The sequence below is a fragment of the Anolis carolinensis genome, chromosome 6 (genome assembly GCF_035594765.1).
Source record: "Anolis carolinensis isolate JA03-04 chromosome 6, rAnoCar3.1.pri, whole genome shotgun sequence".
Taxonomy (NCBI): Eukaryota; Metazoa; Chordata; class Lepidosauria; order Squamata; family Dactyloidae; genus Anolis; species Anolis carolinensis.
In genome coordinates, this window is record NC_085846.1 from 64,147,286 (window position 1) to 64,167,381 (window position 20,096).

General features: G+C 42.4%; 3 non-coding genes and 1 pseudogene across 3 annotated transcripts; 2 read left to right on the plus strand and 2 right to left on the minus strand.

Moving 5' to 3' along the window:
• Positions 1-2,694: 2,694 nt before the first annotated feature.
• On the plus strand, positions 2,695-2,813 carry LOC134292657 (5S ribosomal RNA). The gene has a single exon (XR_009999916.1). It is a non-coding gene; the product is annotated as a 5S ribosomal RNA (ribosomal RNA).
• Positions 2,814-12,433: 9,620 nt separating this feature from the next.
• Positions 12,434-12,549, minus strand: LOC134292858 (5S ribosomal RNA; annotated as a pseudogene).
• Positions 12,550-13,844: 1,295 nt separating this feature from the next.
• Positions 13,845-13,963, minus strand: LOC134292768 (5S ribosomal RNA). The gene has a single exon (XR_009999929.1). It is a non-coding gene; the product is annotated as a 5S ribosomal RNA (ribosomal RNA).
• A 1,101-nt stretch (positions 13,964-15,064) lies between these two features.
• Positions 15,065-15,183, plus strand: LOC134292798 (5S ribosomal RNA). Its single transcript, XR_009999942.1, has one exon. It is a non-coding gene; the product is annotated as a 5S ribosomal RNA (ribosomal RNA).
• The last annotated feature ends 4,913 nt before the right edge of the window (positions 15,184-20,096 follow it).

Consider the following 20,096-nt stretch of genomic DNA (forward strand, 5'->3'; position numbering starts at 1 on the left):
AAAAAAAACCTTCTAAAATCAGGACAACACTCAGAAAACAGAGGAATTCCAGACAACAAACCATCAGGGTCACCTAACACCTCTCAACGAAAGATTCCCCCGGGCAGGAAGCAGCCAGACTGTGAAGCCACAAGGCCAATAAAAGCTAATTAAGGTGGCCAGTTGCAACATTCACACCTGCCTTAAGCAGACAAGCGTTCTTTCCCCCAGCGTGGACATACCACAGATATATAAACCTCACTTTAGGCAACAGACCTTACAACCTCTGAGGATGCCTTCCATAGATGTGGATGAAATGTCAGGAGAGAATGCTTCTAGAATATGTCCATACAGCCCAGAAAACTCACAGCAATCCAGTGATTCCGGCCATGAAAGCCTTCAACAACACACTTCATGGAATGCTGGAGTTTGTAGTTTAGCGAGGCTGAGAATTCCAAACATCCCCCCTTAAACTACAGATCCCCTAATTCCATATACTGCTGCTCTGGCAGTGAAATCTGAGTCACAATATAACACAGTTTTTTCTTTCCTGGGTTATAATTGTCATTTCCTAATTGGTTCTATCGTAAAAAAAATAGAAAAGGTTTATTAAATTACAAAAACTTTGCTTTCGCAGGACATTTTGTAATAGTTTTTCAATGGATATCTCGTCAGAATTTAAACCAATTCAGCATAGTTTGTGTCAGCCGCAAAAAGGAAGTTTCTGAAGAAGAACTACTACAGTAGAGTCTCACTTATCCAACATTCGCTTATCCAACATTCTGGATTATCCAATGCAGTCTGTCAATGTTTTTGTAGTCAATCTTTTCAATACATTGTGATGTTTTGGTGCTAAATTCGTAAATACAGTAACATAATACATAACATTGCTGTGTATTGAACTGCTTTTTCTGTCAAATTTGTTGTAGAACATGATGTTTTGGTGCTTAATTTGTAAAATCATAATGTAATTTGATGTTTAATAGGCTGTTCCTTAATTCCTTCTTATTATCCAACGTATTCGCTTATCCAATGTTCTGCCGGCCCGTTTATGTTGGATAAGTGAGACTCTACTGTACTTTCAAAGTAAGGACTGCACTATTAAACATTTTCAAACCAGCACTATGTACTGTGGCAGAGCTCTCAGACCTCTAGTGTGAAATATAAAGTTCCCAGGCAAGTCTCATAGCGTAGATCTGCGCCATTGAGCTCAGGGGTTGTCAGGGCCTTTAGTTTTAAGAAGCATCGGCATAGGTAATTGCAGAACAACTGCAGACAAGATGGCAGACTTGGATCAGGAAGGATAGAGCTCATACTGTTTTGGAAAATGGCATTCATAACACCATTTTAGAACTCACAACTTTTTAGAAAAGCATGACCTGTCAGAGAAGAGCCAAAAACCCTTTAGAATAGAATCTTCTCTTGTATACAACCAGATATAATTATGCAAGGGAACAGTTTTAGTTGTTAGACCGAATAACCTGTTATCACTGATAGGAAAACAGAGATTTTGCCAGTGTATAAAGCAGCAGAGCTTTAGAAGTGTTTTTAGTGCCCTGTGTATGTATGTATGTATGTATGTATGTATGTATATGTGTGTGTGTCTGTGTGTGTGTATATATATCTCCTCTCCCATAAAACACTCAGGAGACAAAATAGACTTTGATAGAAATAACATTTGGTTTACTCACAACTTTCATGTGTTCAGCATACACAGGTACAAAACTTACCAGTCCAGTTTCAGATATGTTTGAGATGGTTCCCTGTGCCAGCCAGCCAGGGCCTCTCCCTTGTAACAAAAAAAGCTATTAACAGGTCAGTGAAAAAGAGGAGAGAAGAAAGAGCAAGTGGTCTGCAGTCCCATCTGCAACTTCTCAGGAATCATAGAGTAAAAGAAGCTGCCAGAACATGCATACAGGAAACAGTAAGCTCAAAGATCAACATTTCTAGAGAAGGCTTGAAGAAGGTTGTTGTTTTCAACATCCCGGGATGGTCACTGAGACTGGATCTATGGTGTCCTTTATCCCAGGACCTGATCACAGATTATTTGCTTTGAACTGGATTATATGAGTGTACACTGCCAGATAATCTGGGATAAGCAGATAATCTGGGATCAGATCCTGGGATAAAGGACAGTGTAGATCCAGCCAGAGAGTGACCCGGGGTGCATCTCAACTGTAGGATTAAATCCAGCCTGGCACCACTTTAATTGCTGTGCCCCACTGCTATGGAATCCTGAGATTTAGTCTAGTCTGATCTCAAAAGCATCTTGGAAGAAAAGTGGCAGTACAGTGAGCCATGGAATTCTTTGATCCTAAATCAAGCCAGGATATGCATTGCAAGCCTTTGGGTCCTTCCTGTGCTTTTTGTCCTTCCTGGGATTCCTTTCACTTCCGCGCATGCGCACTCAGAAACACAGCTTCAATGCAAAACTATAGCTGAGCGCTGAGTCTCAAAGTCCTGGGTTATGGAAAGGGCGGAGAGATGGGAGAGTTCGATAAACAGAAAGGAGCTTTGGAGACGGATTTGAGCTGCGTCGTGGTATCCAGGGCTCGTATTTGGCGGGGGCCTTTCTCATTGTCTCTGATGGGGCTACTCCTTTGTGGCCTGGGGATGAAGCCGAATTGATTCCCAATGGCCACTAGGTGGCACTATTATGCATCAGGCTTACGGAGCTGCATTGCATTGAAGAGGGGAAAAGGAAAACTAGTGTCTGCCTACGGCCATACCACCCTGAACACGCCCGATCTCGTCTGATCTCGGAAGCTAAGCAGGGTCGGGCCTGGTTAGTACTTGGATGGGAGACCGCCTGGGAATACCGGGTGCTGTAGGCTTTTTTTGTTGTTGTTGCCGCTTTTCCTTTCTTATCCTTTATTTATGCTTTTAACATGTACATAAAATGAGAAAACATAAGAAGAACATATTGGAAAAAGGGGGGGAAAAAAAGAAAGAAAGAAAGAAAACAAAAAAGAAAAAGAAAATAAGACGAGCAAAACCCATTACCACTTCCAGCTCCTCTGCATTGTATTGTAAATCAGCCTTAGAACATTTGTTATATTTGGCGTACCGTTCTATGTAACCTGAAGTCTAAGAATTCCTGTGTCATCTCAGTTCTGTATTGCTTCCTGACAAATATTGACTAAATTTGTTCCAGTCCGTCCCTTGCCTTGGCGAGATGTTCTGTGATACTTTCTGTGTTAATAAATCCATATTTTTGGTGTCGATTAGCTTCAGTATCCATTTCTCTATTGTAGGAATTTCTTGCGTTTTCCATACCTTGGCAATGCATATCCTGGCCGCTGTTACCATGTATGTAAAAAGTTTTTCCGTGTTGGAGTCCATATGAAAGTCAACCATGCCTAATAGAAAATAATCTGGTTTTGTGTTAAGTTTAATTTGCAATATTTTCTCGATTTCTTTCCTTATTTCCAGCCAGAACTTTTTTATTTTTCTACATCTCCACCACATATGCATGAAGTCTCCCTTGTGTTTCTGGCATTTCCAGCACCTCCCGTCTCCTGTACCCTTGCTAAACTTTGCAAGTCTTTCTGGAGTGAGATACCATCTATAGAAAACCTTAAACCAGTTTTCCCTAATTTCAGTTGCATATGTAAGCTTTTGATTCTTTATCCATATCTTTTCCCAGTCTGAAAACATAATCGTATGGCCTAATTCTCGTGCCCATTTTGTCATTACCGTTTTTACCTGGTTATCTTCTGTATCCCATAACAGTAGTTGTTGATATAATGTTTTTATTATTTTTGTTTCCATTTTTAATATCCTGTCCCAGCATGTTTCCTTTAATTCAAAGCCTATTCTTCTGTCCTCTAGGAAAATACCTCTTATTTGCCAGTAGTTGAGCCATGTCAATGTAGGATCGATTTTTTTTATCTCTTCATATGTTTTGAGATTAACTTCTTGGTTTTCTATTCTTAATATTTGCCTGTAGGTCAACCAGGTTTCCCTTGGTAATTCTCTCATGTGCTCCGCTTCAAGGGGGGAGCACCACATTGGAACCTTTTTATAGAATCTTATTTTATACTTCTCCCAAGTTCCTATGAGTGCGGCTCTTAGGAAGTGGTTTTTAAATTTTTTTTCTTTTATGGGTTTCTCTCTACACAAATAGCTGTGCCACCCTTTCCTTAGATCCTGACCTTCCAGGGCTAATGTTTTCCTTTTATTTAGGATGGACCAGTCCTTGACCCAACTCAGGGCGGCAGCATCGTAGTAAAGCTGGAGGTCCGGAAGGCCCATCCCGCCTCTCTTGGAAATGTCCTTTAAATTTTTGAACCCTATCCTTGCTTTTTTCCCTTCCCATATGAATTTCTGAATATCCTTCTGCCACTCTGCTATAGTCTTTTTGGATCTTAAAATTGGTAGGTTCTGAAATAAAAAATTTACTTCAGATAATATCTTCATTTTTACTATAGCAATCCTCCCAAGAAGTGACAGTTGCAAAAATCTCCAATTCTTCATTTTTTCTTTTATCTCTTTCCACTTCTTCTCGTAGTTATTTTTAAAGAGTTGGGCATTACTTGAAGTTATATCTATCCCTAGATATCTGATTTTTTTTACAACTTCTAAGCCTGTGACCCTTTGGAGTTTCTCTTTTCTTTTATGTGGCATATTCTTGGTTAATATCTTAGTTTTTTCTTTGTTTATTTTCAGTCCTGCTACTTCTCCAAAATTCCGAATTGTCTCCCACCATTTGTCAAATTGATCTATTGGGTCTTCAATTAAACATACTAAGTCGTCGGCAAAGGCACGTATCTTGTAGCTATAATTTTTGGTTCGAAGGCCCTTCAGTTCTTTGTTTTTTCTTATGGCGTTCAGAAGGACCTCTATTGTCAAAATAAATAGGGAAGGGGACAGGGGGCATCCCTGCCTTGTCCCTTTATTTATATTAATGGTGTCAGATGCCTGGCCGTTTATTATAACCCTTGCTGTTTGCTGAGAGTAGATAGCTTTTATGGCGTTCGAAAAGTAGAATCCGGCATCCATTTCCCTCAAGATTTCAAACATACAAAACCAGTTGACATTATCGAACGCCTTCTCGGCGTCTAGAAATAGAAAGGCTATCTCCTTCTGGTTGTTCTTATCATAGTATTCTATAGCATTTAATATATTTCTTATATTTTCCTTCATTTGCCTGCCGGGTAGGAAGCCAGATTGTTCCTCACCTATTATGTCTTTTAATACCTCTTTTAACCTATCTGCTAAGATGCTGGCGAAAATCTTATAATCTGAGTTCAGCAGCGATATTGGTCTGTAATTCTTAACCTGTGTGCTATCGGCCTTACCTTTAGGTATAACTACAATGTTGGCACTGTTCCATGTTTGCGGAACTTTCCCTTCTTCCAGGATTTTATTCATAACTTTCTGCAGGGGTTTGATAAGTATATCCTGGAATATTTTGTAGTATAGCATTGAGAACCCATCAGGTCCTGGTGCCTTGTTTGAGGGGAGTTTTTTGATTGCTCTACTTATTTCTTCTTCCCCAATCTTCCTATTTAATTTTTCTCTTTGCTTTTCCGAAATCTTTGGGATATCCTGTCTCCCTATGTATTGCGTAACATTTTCTTCGGCAATCTTGTCCACTTTGTATAGTTTCTCGAAGAAGGAAGTAAATTGTTGACCTATCTCTTTCTTACTATGGTATACTTTCCCATCCTCCTGTATTTTGTTAATATATTGTGCCTGCTTTTTTTTGTTTATTTTTCTGGCCAGCCATCTCCCTACCTTATTCGCACTTTCAAAATTCGCACCCTTGGAGGCGACATTGGTCAAGGGAGATTTAAGTAAAGGAGAATTTAGATGGAGGCTTAATGAATTAATGTTAAAAGATCATGAGGATCAGGAAAGGTATAGGGAATTACTGAAGGAATACTTTAAATTCAATAGAGAGGAAGACACTGCAATAGAAGTTATCTGGGATGCCAGCAAAGCCTATATAAGAGGGCAGTTAATTCAACAAGGGGCCAGAAAAAATAAGACAAGGAGAATGGAACTCCAGAGGATAGAAGGTGAAATAGCTAGACTAGAGAAAACACTTAAAAATAACGCTAAGGACAAGAAAGCCCAGTTTAATTTAGATATCGTTAAAAAACAATTAGAAACGCTAATGGTTGAGGATATGGCAAAGAAGTTAAGATTTGTTAGACAACATCATTTTGCCGCTTTTCCTTTCTTTATGTCACAGAAGCAATGGGACATCTCCTTGTATGTCTCTTTTGACACAACAGCAAATCTCTTCATCAGAGAGGCTCCAGTCACCCGCATCCTCTCAGACTTCGCTAAAGGGGAGCTTTACTGAGAACGTTGGGATCCAAAAACAGGTTAAATATCCCATGCCTAAGAGGGTTCAAAAGTATTTGGGATCAAAAGTATTTTGGAAGCGGGGTTTGTTTAGGTGTTTTTTGGAGTGCGAAGTAACATGAATATGGACATAACGCGGCAACTTGAAGGTGGGACCAGAGTCTAAACATAAAATTAATGTAAACTGTGATGCTCAGTTAACCAGTACCTATGGGGACTGATAGATAAAGGTAAGTGTCGCTTCTGACTAGTTGAGAAGTACTGTTAAAAAGAGGCATAGCTGTTGCCTAAACTCATACTATATCATAAACTCTGTATTGGCTTGATATTAATATTGAAATACAATGATATAGAGCAAAGAAAGACAATCTTAATGTATCCCAGTTTTACTGTTTTATAAAAAAAAGTTTTACTGTATTATAAACATGATTTTATTAAAAATAATTTATAATAATAACTATTTTATTTCTTATCCACCTCTCCTGGTGGCTTGATGCGGGTCACAGCACCGTGAAACACACAAACATTGAGCTAAAGAGAGGAACCCATGACCCCTATGGGCCTACCACCCAGGGAACACAGAGTCTAGTCGGATCAGAAAAGTGCCTTGGAGAAGGGGGGAATGTCCATGGAGCCCAGTGAGCCTGTGATTCTCTAGAGCAGTGAGTCCAGCGGCTGCCAAAAAACCAGTTTGACTGAGCTCCATCTTGTCTAAGCAGGGCTGCTCTGGGTTAGTGTTTGGATGGGAGACCGCCTGGGACTACTGGGTACTATGGGCTTTTTCCCACAGGGCAAAGACTTTCCCACACTGAAGCTTAAAAAGTTGGCAAAGAGAATGATGTCTCTCCTTCGACATCCTGTGGCTGCCTCCTGCAGAATTCTGGGCTGTGTAGTTTAGGAAGAGGCCTTAGAAATGCTCAGCCAGATTGGTCCTAGGCCTCACTGAACTACAAGCCCCATAATCCTGCCGGATGGACTATGTCCTCTGAATTGGGCAGGCATCCTGGCAGAGACAGAGGCGGAAGGGCCTTGCAGGGCTCCTTTGAGCTCAATGGCACCTGTGGCCAAAGCAATCTGCACAAGGCTGCTCTAGTCTGATCTCAAAAGCATCTTGGCAGCATGATGCCATTTTTTTCAATTGGTCTCTCCTTTGGTCCCACTCTGAACATGCCTGATCTTGTCTGATCTAGGAAGCTAAGCAGGGTTGAGCCTGGTTAATGCTTGGATGGGAGACCGCTTGGGAATACCAGGTGCTGTAGGCTTTTTATTTGATCCCCTTTTCTTGCTTTGTACATCTAAAAGGAATAATAATAATAATAATAATAATAATTTTATTTTTATACCCCGCCACCATCTCCCCAGAGGGACTTGGGGCGGCTCACAAATATAAAACCAGCATACAGAGTATCAAATACCAAAAACACACAAATAAGATTAAAAGGCATAAAATAAAATCACAGTCATTATAAAACACATGATAAACACAGCAATAAAATCATACAATGGACTGGGCAAAGTGCACTGAGTGAAGCTTGTAAACATGAAGGATGTTAAGGTGCTATTAGATCATGGGGAGAACCTTAAACTGGGGTGAACCCTGTGGCTATGTCGAGGAGATTAACCAACAGGTAGAACTGGTCAGAAGTAACCGTTAGTACAAGGGTTTAGCGTATAGTGGGCAGTACTTACTCAAAGGCCTGTGTGAAGAGCCAGGTTTTCAGGCCCTTCCTGAACACTTCCAAGGTGGCAGCTTGCCTAATTTCCCTGGGGAGCGCGTTCCAGAGCCGGGGGGCTGCCATGGAGAAGGAATCACATTTTATTTATTTTTTTAATCCTACTGAAGGGTATTACTGAAGGGGATTGATGATGATAAATGGAAGTTCTTACGTGTGCCTGTGATCCAGAGACTCCCACAGAACAATAACGTACCACTCAGGTTTGCAGAACAAAAATTCAGGAACTTTACTAATTCCAAGAGATAAAAAAACCCCACTAGTATTCACAATGATCCCTCTGATTGCTTAATAATAATAATAATAATAATAATAATAATAATAATAATAATCTTATACCCCGCCCCATCTCCCCGAAGGGACTCGGGGCGGCTTACATGGGGCCAAGCCCAGACACAATAATATAAAACCAAAACAATAAAACAGATCAATCAACAATAAAAACAAGTCATAAAAAATCACATACAAAAATAAAATGATGAAATCATGGCTTGGATTTGAAGGATCTGGGCCAAAAGTGCAAAATATGTCGATGTCATCAGGGAGGGATGGTTACTCAAGCTATCATTTTACAGAAGTCTACAATCATAAACAGTCAAGAAGAATACAGTCCTGATTCTTCACCTTCTTTTCTCAGCAGCAAACAGGCCTCAAAAATAGCAGGGCCTCTCTGAGTACACCGCTCTCTTCTCTAGCAGTACTCAGTTAACACCAAGAGAGAAATCAAAACTGGTTTTGCAGCAGCAGAACAGAAACAGTATCAAATCAATCCCCAGGTCTTTGCAGGCTCTGCCAATCGGCTTCATGCACTTCATTTTCCAGTTAACATACACACCGCATAGTGCCTTTGCAAACCATGACAAAGGGGCTACCCCATTGCCATTTGTCAAAAACATTAAACTCTCAGCAGGTTCATGCCACCTCAGACCATGCAAATTCCCTTTGGCCTTGGCAAAACAGAAGAGAAACCGGTGACCCATTAGAATGCATAGAATGGGATGATTTGGAGTGATTTGATTCCAGACGCCAAATGTCCGGACCCAAAGGAGAAGCGCTGTTCTGTTGCAGAGCAATTCCAGCCATATTGATAGACTATGGGAGTCTATGGAAGTGTGCTGCAAAGCAGGCAGTGTAGGCTTTATTTATTTATTTATTGTCAAAAGCATTGCATAACAAATACATTTTAAAATGATTGGGGGGGGGGGGGAAGGAAATCACAAGCAACTAAATAGTTTTAGACCAAAAACGGGCAACAGCAACCGCATTGTCCGTAGCTTTAAACAACTCCTCCTCCGTGCATGAGGCAGGACATTGTGGGCAAGCATACATATGAGGAGTTGTTTGTTCTGCTCCACAGTCACACAAGGTGGAGGATTCTTCCAGGTAGTGCCACCTTGCCAAGTTGTCTTTAGATCTGCCCACTCCACTTCTGAGTCTGTTCAGGGACTTCCAAGTTGCCCATTCTTGGTTTGCCCCTGGAGGAAGACCCTCATGGGGGCCATCCAGTTAGAATTGCCATGTTTAGCTGCCCAGAGGGACACCCTTGCTGTTGCTGGAGGAACATCAAGAGGAGTGGTGGTTCTCATGAAGCCCTTCCTTGATTTGAGTCTGGTGGGAGGAGGCTGATAGTCATGCAGTGGGTGGCTTTCACAGTGTTCAACCTTATTTCTCTCACCGTTAGCAGCAACTTCCCGTCGCACGTCAGGAGGGGCAATGCCAGCTAACTTGTAGAGTTTATCAACAGGTGTAGGTTTAAGGCATCCTGTGATTATTCTGCATGTTTTGTTTAGTGCTATGTCCACTTGCTTCGCATGGGCAGACTTTTGCCAGACAGGACAGGCGTACTCAGCAGTTGAGAAAGACAAGGCCAGGGCTGATGTTCTTATTACTTGTGGGTCTGCACCCCATGAGCTGCCAGTCAGTTTCCGCAGGATGTTGTTGCGTGCAGCTACTTTGTGCTTGGTGTTCATGCAGTGTTTCCTATATGTTAATGTTCGATCTAAGGTGACACCAAGATATTTAGGATGGAAACAGTGTTCGAGCTCTTGGCCTTCCCAAGTAACTTTCAGTTTCCTGGTGGCTTCGTGGTTACGTAGGTGGAAAGCACACACTTGTGTCTTGGCAGGGTTAGGCTTCAGGTGGTTCTCTTTGTAGTAGCTGGAGAGATCTTTCAAGGCATTAGTGAGTTGCTTTTCAACTGTTTCAAAATCTTTCGCTTGTGTTGTGAGGCCAAGGTCATCAGCATATATAAAACTCTTTGTGAGTGGTGGTTGTGGCTGGTCATTCGTGAAGATGTTAAATAAGGTCGGGGAAGAACGCTGCCTTGGGGTAAACCATTCTTTTGCCTCCTCCATCTGCTTTTCTGGCCCTGAAACTCCACATAGAAGCTGCGGTTTTCTAGGAGGGTCTGGACAGTTTTTGTAAAGTCAAAGTCCCGGGTGATATGGTAGACTTTATGCAGCATTTTTCTATGTTGCACCGTGTCATAGGCTGCCGTAAGGTCCACAAAAACTGTTCCCGTAATGCAGCCTTTCTCATAGCCTTCCTCGATATGCTCAGTCAGATGAAGAATTTGACTTGTACAGTTTTTCCCTGGTCTGAAACCTGCTTGTTGTGGAATAAGCTTGGGTTCGATAACAGGTCCTAGTCGATTTATTAGCACCCTCTCATAGACTTTATATAGATGACATAAGAGGGAGATTGGTCGATAGTTCCTGGTATTGGAGGCATCTTTACCAGGTTTAAAATGGCAATGATCTTAGTTTTCCTCCATGCTCTGGGAATCTGTTTGTGTGCAAAGCATTGATTGTAGAATTTCAAAAGCCAGTTTTCAGCTTTGGGGCCCAAGTGTTTGATTTGCTCCATCATCAGGTCATCTAGGCCAGGTGCTTTACCAGTCTTACATCGCTTGATGGCTTCTCTGAGTTCTTTCGGGTTTAGAGGAGAAGACAACTGGTGGGTTTCAAGTTCTGGCACCCTGTTGATTTTCATCTTTATTCTACTGTGGTTGGTTTTCCCATTCTGAATTAGCTGGTGTCACGTTTGCGTGTCCTTGGTTGACCACAGGATCACTATCCAGGCATCTCAGCAGTTGCCAGGCTTTTCGGCTACTCTTGGACATGTCAAGGTTCTCAAGCAGCTCTATCCAATGGTCTTTCTTAGCATTAGCTAAGGCTGTAGATAGTTTTTGGCCTGCTGCTATAGTCCCATCACTGTATGGATTCTCTTGAAAGAGTCTGAGATATTCCTGTAGCTGATTTAGCGATTCTTTGTTTAGGCCTGGAAGGTAGCTTGTGCGACAGCCTCTAGGGATTGAGAGCCTTGAGGATCTTTTCACAGCTTCTACAAACAGGTCATAATTTTCTATAGAAGGTTCTATATCAGAAATAGCAGCTTCCATGGTCTCTGTAAACTTTGTCCAGTTAGCTTTATTGAAGTTATATCTTCTGCGGAATGGGTCTTACAGCTGCATATGCTACGCAGCATATTGGTCTGTGTTGTGTGTTAGGTATCGGGTTTAATACCCTTTTGACGCATTGGTGGCTTATGCTTTCCTTTACAAAAATCAGATCAGGGTTATAACCACGCTTCCATCGGCCGCTATTGAAAGATGGTGGTAATTTACTGTCATGGAGGAGGCTCATTCTACTATTATCGGCCCACGTTAGAACTGGGACACGGAAAGAGCCTCCCTGAAGATTGAGTAAATTCAGTCGGGCGTCCCCTGGGCAACGTTTCTTGTAAGCAGCCAATCTTTCCACCCCAAAAGCATTGGATGAATGGATGAATACCAAAGGTCTTTATCAAGACCATTGCTAACGATTATGTCTATTAATATAGAAGGTTTGTCACTTGCTAAGGAAGAACTATTAGCCAAAATGTCTGAGGACATTTCGTGTGACATCCTATGTATACAGGAAACACACAGAGACATCACAATAAGAAGACCAAAAATTCTTGGAATGCAGCTGGCAGTGGAACGACCTCACAGACAATATGGCAGTGCCATTTTTGTACGATCTGGTGTAGCAATCTCTGCAACTTCCCTCACAGAAGTGAACAACATCGAAATCTTATCTGTGGAACTTGATAGTTGCATGGTATCATCACTCTATAAACCACCTGGGACCGATTTCTATTTTACGCCCCCAACCAATTGCCACAGTCATGAAGCCCATTTTGTTGTGGGAGATTTCAACAGCCATAGCTGTGTCTGGGGCTATGACGAAGAAGATAGAAATGGTGAAGAGTGTAGGCTTAACGGGCCCTACTGCCTTGAGGGCCCAAGAAAGAGAGAACAAAGCATCCTTATCATTTATATTTGTTTTGTTTTGTTGTGTTTTAAATAAAAATTGAAAGGTTTCTATAATGCAGATGTAAATAAAGAAAATTGGCTTTTTAAAAAAAGCCTACAGCACCCGGTATTCCCAAGCGGTCTCCCATCCAAGTACTAACCAGGCCCGACCCTGCTTAGCTTCCGAGATCAGACAAGATCAGGCATGTTCAGGGTGGGACCAAAGGAGAGACCAATTGAAAAAAATGGCATCATGCTGCCAAGATGCTTTTGAGATCAGACTAGAGCAGCCTTGCGCAGATTGCTTTGGCCACAGGTGCCATTGAGCTCAAAGGAGCCCTGCAAGGCCCTTCCGCCTCTGTCTCTGCCAGGATGCCTGCCCAATTCAGAGGACATAGTCCATCAGGCAGGATTCCAAAAAACACCTAAACAAACCCCGCTTCCAAAATACCTTTGATCCCAAATACTTTTGAACCCTCTTAGGCAGGGGTCCTCAAACTTTTTAAGTGGAGGGCCGATTCATGCTCCCTCAGATTGTTGAGGGGCCGAATTATCATTTGAAAAAAAATATGACCAAATTCCTATGCTCACTGCACACGTCTTATTTGTAGTGCAAAAAAACCTAAAAAAACAAACAAAAAAAACCCAGCAACAATTACTTATTTATTTATTTACTACATTTATACCCCACATAGCATATTGTGCTATGCTAATAATATATTGTACATACAATATATTATATTACAGTATTAGCATAGCACAATATTAGCATTATATGTTACTATATTGTACTATACCATTATACCATATTATTAGTAATATTACATTTAATATATAATATATAATTAATATTATTATATTGTACAATATTATTATATTGTATTATTATTATTATTAGCCGTCCTGAGTCTCCTATTGGGTGAGAAGGGCAGGGGTAGAAATACTGTAATAAATAAATAAATATTATATTGTATTACATTATAATATCATTATTAATATTATATGTATACACAATATATTATATTATTACCATATCATTCATTTACAATATTTCATTTACAATATTGATAAATGAAAGAACAATACAATATTTAAAAAATAAAAATAATTTTAACCAACATACTGTAAACTTATCAAGATTTCAGTGGGAAGTGTGGGCCTGCTTCTGGCCATTGAGATAATCAAGTAGGATTGTTGTCATTGTGTGCCTTTGTTATTTTCAGACTTTGGGCAAGCCTAAGTCTAAAACTGAGAGCGGGGGCCAGGTAAATGGCCTTAGAGGGCCGCATCCGGCCCCCGGGCCTTAGTTTGGGGACCCCTGCTCTTAGGCATGGGGTATTTAACCTGTTTTTGGATCCCAACGTTCTCAGTAAAGCTCCCCTTTAGCGAAGTCTGAGAGGATGCGGGTGACTGGAGCCTCTCTGATGAAGAGATTTGCTGTTGTGTCAAAAGAGACATACAAGGAGATGTCCCACTGCTTCTGTGACATAAAGAAAGGAAAAGCGGCAACAACAACAACAAAAAGCCTACAGCACCCGGTATTCCCAGGCGGTCTCCCATCCAAGTACTAACCAGGCCCGACCCTGCTTAGCTTCCGAGATCAGACGAGATCGGGCGTGTTCAGGGTGGTATGGCCGTAGGCAGACGTTTGGCTTCCCTTTCCCCTCTTCGAGCCCAGCCTGCTCCCACATTCCCGTGCACAGCAGCGCCACCTAGTGGCCGCTAACACCAAGACCCGCCTCCACGCTCTCACACACAAAGCAAGGGAGGGAGCGAGGGAGGGAGGGGAGACTCCATCCGCAGGAGACACAGCCCAACAGGCCGCTCGACCTCTCTGGCTCCAAACCCCCTTTCGCCCTGCCACCCGTTCCCGCCTCCCACTCTTTCCCAACAACCGGGCCTTTCAGACTCAGCCCTCAGCTACTGCTGCCCATTGAAACTCCACCTCTCCCCGTCTGCTTGCGCATGCGCGGAAGAACAGGGGAGCCCCGGCTGGACATCCTGCTTGGCTTAGAAGCCTCCAACCCTTCCTTCTCTCCTCCCAGAGGCTTGCTTGGGAGATCGGACCAGAGCGGGGGCCAGGCTGGTGTGGCCGTGGGGGCCGAGGTTTCCCCTCTCCTTCCCTAGGCAGTCCCGCAAGGCCCCTCCGCCCCCTTTAGTGCCGGGATGCCTGCCCTGCCTCTTCTACGTGGCCTTATGGGGTACTCGCTCTGAATTCAGTCCCGAACCCATGGAGATAGCTTGCAAACAAAGAGCCAAACTCGGAACATAAGAAAAGATTGAAGCCACGAGACTCCAACCGCTGGCTCCAAAGTTTCCTGCTCCAAATTATTTCAAACGTTGCCTATCAAATCACCTTCCAGATCGGTGTATAAGGTGTATACGGAAAATAGACCAACGTTGTGTTTAGATTTGGATCTCATTGTGTCCATATACGAAAACTTAAAAATCCCAAATCCAGACCACGGTGGGTCCTGTATTCAACCTGTATTTGGATTCCTCTGTTCTCAGTAAATCTCTCTTTCATATAAGTGTGTGAGGATGGGGGTCGTTGCGTGTCCACAGCGCCTGTCTGGCACGGGGCATTCCGGTCCCTCCTGTGCGGTGGGGTACAAGCTTCCCACTCCGCCGCATGTTCCTGGGCTGCGGAACATTAATTGGAATGGCCACCAGGTGGTGACGTTGTGCGTGGGACTGACGGGGCTGCCTGGGATTGAAGAGAAGGAAAAGTAGATTGCTCTCTTCCTACGGCCATACCACCCTGAACACGCCCGATCTCGTCTGATCTCGGAAGCTAAGCAGGGTCGGGCCTGGTTAGTACTTGGATGGGAGACCGCCTGGGAATACCGGGTGCTGTAGGCTTTTTTTTTTTGCACCTCTTTTCCTCTTTTTACGTCTACTAGTCCAAAAGGAGTCACATTTTATTTCCAACGAGAACATCTAACTCATTAGGATGTTTCGTCCATCTCTCTCAGGGTATCCAAAAATTAAAAATTCAGAAGATTCAGCGTTCATCCTTTGACAAATATCAGTCACCAACGCGTCACAAAGCAACAATAATAAAATATTGGTGCAATATGTACAAAAGCACAGCTTTCTGTGAGTTCACCTACTGATGTCATTTCGTCATTCTTTCAGCTAGTTTGCCAGGATGCCTTTGTTTTTATCTCTCTTTTTCCTTGTATTCATGCACTCCATCTTGTCTGACTTGAGTTGCTAAGAAGGGCTGTTCCTGGTTAGTGTTTGGATGGATGCTGTGGGCCTTTTTGTCCCATTGAACATCTGGGTTCCTTTGGTCTTGGTTGCTAAGAGGGGTTGGGTCTGGTTAGTATTTGGGTGGGAGACTTTCTGGGATTACCATCTCTTCTAGGCTGTAGCTCTCTTTTAACATCACAGCTCTTCAATGTTTTTTTCACTACTATGAGTGGTTGTATTAGTGGAGCACAGGCAATTATATTGCAGAAGTATCCAATGGCAATCTGCATCCACTGCAGTGCTTACTCATGAAATCTAGCCTTAGCAAAGACTTGCAGCATCCCCCCTGTCAGAAACTGCCAAGGAACAGTATAATCTGTGTGCAGTTTCTTGAAAGCATCATCCATGAGGCAGGAGCTATTGAAAAAAAATATAAAAGATCGTATCCCTGAATCTAGAGTAAGCACCCAGTTGCCTCTTTGTGAAACCCATTGGGTTGAGTGACATGATGCAGTTTTTACATATTATCTGCTTTGCACTGGATTATCTTGACTCCACACTACCATATAATCCACTTCAGTGTGCATTTTATACAGCTGTGAAGAAAGAGCCTCATATAATCCAGTTCTGAGCAGATAATATAAGATTAGAAATATACAGTAGAGCTTCACTTATCCAATGTAAACAGGCCGGCAGGATAAGTGAATATGTTGGATAATAAGAAGGGATTCAGGAAAAGCCAATTAAACATCAAATTAGGTAATCGTTATACAAATTAAGCACCAAAACATCATATTATACAACAAATTTGACAGAAAAAGTAGTTCTATGCACAGTACTGCTATGTAGTATTTACAGTAGAGTCTCACTTATCCAACACTCGCTTATCCAACATTCTGGATTATCCAACGCATTTTTGTAGTCAATGCTTTCAATATATCGTGATATTTTGGTGCTAAATTCATAAATACAGTAATTACTATATAGCATTACTGTGTACTAAACTACTTTTTCTGACAAATTTGTTGTCTAACATGATGTTTTGGTGCTTAATTTGTAAAATCATAACTTAATTTGATGTTTAATAGGGTTATCCTTAATTCCTCATTATCCAACATATTCGCTTATCCAACGTTCTGCCGGCCCGTTTATGTTGGATAAGTGAGACTCTACTGTACTGTATTTACAAATTTACCACTAAAATATCACAATGAATTTAAAACACTGACTACAAAAACATTGATTATGAAAAGGCAGACTGCGTTGGATAATCCAGAACATTGTATAAGCGAATGTTGGATAAGTGAGATTCTTCTTTAATATGAAATAATTACTGGGATAGAATAATGCAGAACAATATAATCTCTAAAACCAGGACAGTAAATAAACAGGGGAATTCCACACAGGATCAGGGCCAGCTAACAATCAGGGCCAGCTAACACCTCCCAACAAAGTATTCCCACCATCAAAGTCTGGAAAATCCTCTGTTTTCTCAGGGCCACAGACAGTAGAAGCACATAAAATATCGCAAACAACACCACTCTGAAAACAAGGGAATTCCAGACAGGAAACAATCAGGGCCAGCTAACACCTCCCAACAAAAAATTAACTCAGGGAGGAAACAGCCAGGCTTTAAAGCTGCAAGGCCATTACATCCTAATCATTTTTCCTAATTGCAGCATTCATACTTGCCTCCAACAAACAAAAAAAAACCAATCAGAAATATTGTACATTCACAACCTTTAGGAAATAATATCCCCTGATGGCGCAGTGTGTTAAAGCGCTGAGCTGCTGAACTTCTGGACCGAAAGGCCACAGGTTTGAATTGGGGGAGCGGAGAGAGCCCCCACTGTTAGCCCCAGCTTCTGCCAACCCAGAAGTTCAAAAACATGCAAATGTAAGTGCATCAATAGGTACTGCTTTGGCGGGAAGGTAACGCCGCTCCATGTAGTCATCCCACATGACCTTGGAGGAGTCTACGGACAACGCCGGCTCTTCGGCTTAGAAATGGAGATGAGCACCAACCTCCAGAGTAAGACACGACTGGACTTAATGTCTGGGGAAAACCTTTACCCTTGACCTTAACTACCACCAATTCCTCAATACTTTATTTCCCATACCACCATACTTCACCACAGCAACGCGTGGCCGGGCACAGCTAGTAGCTTTATAAACAAGCATCTTGGGATCCCTACGAATGCCCTGATCTTCAATCTGTTTCATCATTAAAAATGCTGCACTTGCAGAGCTCAGGTGATAAGATTAACTCAGAGGGTTGATAGTGATCACGTGTTGTGGTTCAGCCTGATGATGAAGAAAGGGGATTTGGGGAACAGCCGTTTGTCCCTGGGAATGTGGACCTTTCTGAAATACAGTTTGAACAGCAGTCTGTCCCTGGGAATGTTGATGTTTCTGAAGTGCAAGTGGATTCAGAAAGTGTTGATAGCTTAGAAAAACAGAAGTCTGTGGATGCCTCTGAGTCTAGCAGAGATGCTGCCATGGTTTGTGATAAGGATGACCTTGTGGTCGGACTCGGGCGACTATCTGCGTTTAGTCTAATCTGACCTGCAGCGATGAGTTCCGCAGATCAGGAAGAGTCACGCTGAGACCAATTCGACTGTAAACATGCCCCAGCAACCACTTAAAAAATGTATCTTTTGCTTCTTCTCTGTGCCTTTCTAAAACCCTGGACTTTGTAACCCTCTCAAATAAGAGCTATTTTGTACCCCTATTGCATGAGAGCATGAATTCCCTCTCGCGGCTCTGCCCTCCCTTCCTTTCCTCCCCTCGCCGGGCGAGTCATGGAACAATGGGCTACCCCCAGCTTCTATTTCTGGCCATATCTCCTTTGTTTTGAATCCTAGCATGTTCATCTTTCATATTCTTTTCTAAAAACTCCTCACCACCAAATGGAAACCACCCGCTCGCAAATTGATACGGTTTTCGGAGGCAGATCAGCTGATTGTCAATCTGTCAAAAAATATCAAAACGGAGTTCCCTTGCATTACGGCGCAGTTTTCTCTGCAAGGGCAGACTTGCTGAAGTTCGGACTGCATGCGGGGGCCACCCAGAGCCCCTTCCCCCATCCATGAACTACCCTCATCCCTGGAGTGCCCCCTCCCACTGACCTTTTGACCCGGCGGGGTTGCTTCACCCAGAGAGCCACAGATTCGACTCCTGTGGACTTTTATTTTATTTCATGAATTCCACACCATAAAAGGCTTGGGAAACGAAGGGAAAATATTGTTCCTATGTATGAATTATGTACCCTACATGTTCCTTTTCTTTATTCTTGTGAAAAATGTCTTATATTAAAGAATGGCCGAGACCTGACCTAGGAATTAAATGGACAAGTTGCAACACCCCAGAGGAAGATAATTCCTCACACCAGGAAACTGTCAGATTCCCCTTGCATGGACAATAGATTAGGGTTTTTTTTCCATTAAGACATCGGAGCAGGGCCGTCTTTTGCTGTCCGGATTCCGGGACCACTTAACAGGGACAATCAAGGCACGATCACCTCGGCTGTCAACATGGACAGGACACTTTTCAAAAACAAATGCAGCCCATCTGACTCACCACGGTCTGCAGAGCCTGCCAGACAAAATGTATATTTACACCCCAAGAAGCAGTCTAGAAACCCCTTCTGGACATTTACTCAATGACTCAATCATAATCCCTCGTTAATCCCCGGTAAGTCAATTGTTCCTAGATAAGCCCACCTCCTCATCCCTGATTGGTGGGGGACCCCGAGGCGTAGGGAGCCCTTTGATTGGCCGAGGGTTCCAGCCGCCATTTTAAGGACCAGTCAGCGCATAGGAAGGCGGGGAAAGGAGTAGCGCGGAATTCAATCCGTGGCTCCCATATTTTTTGTTATAAAAGTGGTTGATCTGTAAATGTATGTTATGACTTCTTGACGAGCGATTGCAGATGTCATCCTTTTCAGCTGAAACTGAATAAAACAAATCGGTCTTCTTTCTTGTCGTCTGGACGGTGAGATTTTCTGGCTAAACCTTGATTTATAGCGGCTGCCCCCCTTGCCAGGATCTTCGGACCTGCGGGGCAAGAAAGGAGCAAGGATTTCTCCTTAAAAGGACATCCCTAACTGAAATCTAGCTCGATATCAACCTTTCACTTGAATCTGAGAATTGTCAACAGAATGCAGATGGGAACGAAGAAGATGGGTTTGTGTTAGATAGGGATTCCAGGTTGAAATTAAAATCAGGACTCAAACACTCCGTGAGAATCGGAGGCAAGCGTGGGGGCGCTAGAGCTCAAAGGAATATGTTTTTCAGTTGCAGAGAGGTTTTAAAGTAGATGTTTCTGGGGAGAGATTTTAGTCAGAGCAACCTCGCTTTTGGAGAATCAATTCTTGCCTTGTTCAAGCCTCAAATCTGTGTTTGGATTACTTTTGAAGCTCATGTATTCATGCTACCTTAGATTTACTGTGCTATTTTTGGATTTTGGACTAATATCTACAAAATTATTGAACTGTGTTTAAGGATTGCCCTTGCAATTGGTTTTTACTTATTTTTCTGCTTTTTAATAAGTTTTGCTATCTTTCTTCAATAAACTGAAAA